This window comes from Pan troglodytes, chromosome 19 (genome assembly GCF_028858775.2).
Source record: "Pan troglodytes isolate AG18354 chromosome 19, NHGRI_mPanTro3-v2.0_pri, whole genome shotgun sequence".
Classification (NCBI taxonomy): Eukaryota; Metazoa; Chordata; class Mammalia; order Primates; family Hominidae; genus Pan; species Pan troglodytes.
The window spans coordinates 31465325-31469648 of NC_072417.2; the positions used below are offsets into that span (position 1 = coordinate 31465325).

General features: G+C 46.7%; 1 long non-coding RNA gene across 2 annotated transcripts; it reads right to left on the bottom strand.

Annotated features, from left to right (window-relative positions):
- Positions 1-1014: 1014 nt before the first annotated feature.
- On the bottom strand, positions 1015-3847 carry LOC107969066 (uncharacterized). Of its 2 annotated transcripts, XR_001710636.3 has the most exons (3): positions 3657-3847; positions 2053-2186; positions 1015-1253 (listed from the first exon to the last, which is right to left on the bottom strand). It is a non-coding gene; the product is annotated as an uncharacterized LOC107969066 (long non-coding RNA). The 2 variants fall into 2 exon arrangements; XR_001710635.2 differs by lacking the exon at positions 3657-3847 and having other exon boundaries at positions 2053-2460.
- Positions 3848-4324: the final 477 nt, after the last annotated feature.

Genomic DNA, 4324 nt, shown 5'->3' on the forward strand with positions numbered 1-4324 from the left:
GCTGTAGCTTGCTGATCCCCGGGCTATCTGAAAACTAATAAAAATCAGTGTTCAGGCTGAGTGCAGTGGCAGCCTGTTACCCAGGCTGGCGTACAGTGGTGCAATCTTGGCTCACTGCAACCTACTGCTCCTGGGTTCAAGCAATTCTCCTGCCTCAGCCTCCTGAGTAGCTGGGACTACAGGCATGCACAATCATGCCCGGCTAATTTTTGTATTTTTAGTAGAGATGTGGTTTCACCATGTTGGCCAGGCTGGTCTGGAACTCCTGACCTCAAGTGATCTGCTTGCCTCAGCCTCCCAAAGTGCTGGGATTACAGGCGTGAGCCACTGCACCCAGCCGACTTCTTCATTCCTTCTCTATGACCCAGCTCTGACCCCCACTTTTTGGTGCTCCCTCAGTCTGCCCTACAGCCTACCCTACATCTTTGATATGGTTTGGCTGTGTCCCCACCCAAAGCTCATCTTGAATTGTAGCTCCCATAATTCCCACATGTTGTAAGAGGGACCCAGTGGGAGATAATTGAATCATGGAGGTGGTTTCCCCCATACTGTTAGTGAATATATCTCATGAGATCTGATGGTTTTATAAGGGGAAACCCCTTTCACTTGGCTCTCATTCTCTCTTGCCTCCCACCATGTAAGATGTGCCTTTGCTCCTCTTTCGCCTTCTGCCATAATTGTGAGGCCTCCCCAGCCATGTGGAACTGAGTCCATTAATCCTTTTTAAAATAATTTACCCAGTCTCAGGTATGTCTTTATTAGCAGTGTGAAAACACAAATACAATCTTTCTCTTCCCATGGAGGCTAAGCAGAGGGTAAGCCCCACTCACCCTTAGACAGAGGGCAATAATTCAGAGGCCGCTAAGGATGTAGGAAGAGACTTGAGGGACTTTGTCTTCTTAGAATCCCCAGAATTGCTTCTACATGCATGGGCCTTATTATTTTTATGCTATTTATGATGCCGCTAGTCCAGAAAGGGCCCCTTAGAGACCTTACATAGTATAAAGACTCAGATTGGATAATGCCAGAACAGTTTATTCTGGATAAGAGTTTTTAGGATCAAGATCTTCTGGTTAAAAGTTAGCCTGTGGAAATTTCCAAAATTGAATAATTAAAATAAGGCTATTTCTTCCAGGCTTGTAACTCCAAGGATGAAGAACAACCAGGGCTTGGGGATGGGTGAAGAATCTTCTGAAGAAGTGACCTGGCTACTCTTATAAAGGTCTGTGCTTCCGCCTGCACGGTCATCACTGCTGTTGACATAAAATACAGAATTTATCATGAGCCATTCCCTGCTTAAACACCTACCGTGGTGCCCCATTCGAATCCAAGCAGGGTGTTTAAGGTGCTTCAGACTCTGTCTTGATCCTCCTCTTGCAGATTACTCCCTGCCACTACCCTATGGGGAGTCTCTTGCCACATCCTCCATGCTCTAAATCTCTATGGCTTTGGCTCATCCAGGGTGATGTGACTGTTGCTTCCTCTGCCTGGCTTGTCCTCTTCTCTCTGTTAACTCCTGCTCTTTGTCAAGATCTAGCTCAGATTATTATTTCCTCTCTGAAGACTCTTTTTGGTAAAGTTGCTGGCTCTGCACTGCTTCCTCAGATCTTTGTGCCCTTGTTACATGCTTTTTAATTTGTTTTATGGCTCTATCTCCCTAACTAGACTGAAAGCACTTGAGGATGGTGACCTTTTCATAGTCTTCTTGTTATTTAGGCACTTAACACATAGCAGCTGCCCCATGATTGCTGGTCCCTTTTCTTTCTCTCCTCGCCAACCACCCACCCTGTTGTCGACTGAAATAAGCCCAAAAGTCCAAGGAAGTTGGACAGCTGTATTGACAACTGAGCTATGTCCAGGATCAAGCTATCTCTTCTTAACTGCTTAGCATGCTTCTAAGCATGGTTCAGGGAAGCCAGGACAACAGAAGAGTTCAGATAAGGTGGCCAAAAGTCCTGGAATAGTCAAAACAATTCCTGCTTCCCTGTGGTTATCCTAAGGAAGACCAATGTGTCATTTTCCCCTGGGAGCATCTCAGGGGCTGGCTTTTACCTGTTTCAGGAACAACTTTGCACACATGACCACAGCCATTGCTTTGGCATCTCTTTCCCCTAGACAGGATTTGTTTCCTGGGCACATGTTGACACAAATACCATAGGTTCCTGTTGGCAGGTCCAGGAAGGCACCTATTTCAAAAGGTTGTTTTAGGAATGAAATTGGATACTGTTCAAGTTCCAACCACATTGTGACCTCATCCACTACTACCCACCTACCAGGTCCTCACATGTGAACTCTCCCTGCACTCATGATTGCCCTGCCACACGAGTGTTGGTTGGAGTATTGTTTAGAAGCAAATCAGCCTTCGATGTGTACCATGGGCAGCTATTAGGCATGAAAATCTGCCAGCTGCCCTATAATTTCTATGAACAAAGGGATCCCTACAACAAGGGAAAGATGGATTCCCACAGAAAGAGACTAGGCAAAGGCATTTGGACCATTTGTATTGTAAGGCCTAAAACTTCAAGAGCTGCCTTAAAGTGCTTTCAAGTGCTCACAGAGTCCAAAGGTCTAACCCTGAGTTCTCCTGCTCTTTGAATGTGCTCCCCCCACCACCACCCAGTGGGAGAGGCTCCCCACCTGGCTAGTTCCTCTATTATCAGATCAGCTGCACCCACCTAGTTCTTAACCTATGAGTCTCAAGTCCCTGTCAGCCCACAGAAAAAGCTAATCACATCTTCCTGCAGGAGTACTTTTAATGGCAAAAACCACGATTACCCTTGCACCATCCTAATGCAAAGCCTGCCTTCCACAGCCTCTGCTGGTTCACCCTGCTCCCAAGTGGAACCTCTGTGGGTCACTGCATGGCATGCAGTATCCTCCTCCCTCAGGCTGTGAGTATAGGTGACACTAATTCTATGTGCTATTCATCTCATCTCTTCAGTGTCAGGTGTCATGGGTTCAGCCATGTCATACTATTTAAAGTGGGGGACCCGTCCTTCACTGATGGAGTGGACAGGTGATCAGAGAACCATCCCACCAAGAGAAAGACCCTCTTGAGGCCCTCCATCTCTGCATGTCAGGTTCACAGTAAGTCTTAACGGTGCCAAACATAAGCCCTTATGCCACTCTTCTCTTCTCTTATCACCTTTGCACCCTTCTCCAACCCACACACATACATACACTGGGCCCCTGACTTCCCTCTTCTTAGCTTCTCTTTCTGCTATTAACTGGCAGTTGCTGCCTAAACTCGCCAATCACCTTGAGAGTTGTGAGAGGATAGCCCGGCAGCCTGTAGCTGTATGCTGGGGGTGGGGAGGGGAAAGGAAGAGGACGTCCACCCTCCCAATATCAAGTTGCTGAGTGAAGTCTCCTTTGATGACAATGCAGTAGGGCTAAAGTGGACTAAAATTTGCTTTCTCTCTCTCAGGCTGTGAGACAGAGCATAGAACCTGTGTCAGGTCACAGGAGAGTGATCCCCCAACACTTTGGGCCATGTTCCAACCCTGCCTGCCCCAATTCCCACTGTGTAAAATCCATCTGCAACCTACGCCAGGTGGGTGGAGAATCTTCCCTCCAGGTTAATTCAACTTCCTGGGATGTAGAGGCTGTGAGATTAAATAGGAGCCCCTAGTGAATGGGGACTGAATTGTACTCACCTTTTCCTTGGGCAGGCAGTTGGGGCTGCAGACACAACACTCACACAGCAATGTACTGGGAAGATCTTCTGAAGACACAGATTCAAGACAAATATGTATCTCTCTGACCATGAAGAGGGATGTTAGAACCCCAGAACAGAGATAATATGTTTTGCAAGGACACAAATACTATGGGGCCTGTTGTGGAGGTGTAATAATTCTTTTTCAAACATTCAAATAATTCTTTCTTCAAACATTCTTTTTCCTCTGTGACAGGGCTCCATTCAGGCTATAAGATATGTGGCTACCATATGTTCCCTGGTGGAGGTGGATATGGTTAGGATGGGACCGAAGAATAAGGTTGGCAAATGTGTAGCTCCTAAAATTTCAAAAAAAAAAAAAATAAAGTTTTTTTTTTTTTTTTTTTTGAGATGCAATCTCACTCTGTCACCCAGGCTGGAGTGCAGTGGTACAATCTCAGCTCACTGCAACCTCTGCCTCCCGGGTTCAAGCGATTCTCCTGCCTCAGCCTCCCAGGTAGCTGGGATTACAGGCATGTACCACTATGCCCAGCTAATATTTTTGTATTGTTAGTAAAGACAGGGTTTCACTATGTTGGCCAGGCTAGTCTTGAGCTCCTGACCTCAGCTGATCCACCCACCCTGGCCTCCCGAAGTGCTGGGATTACA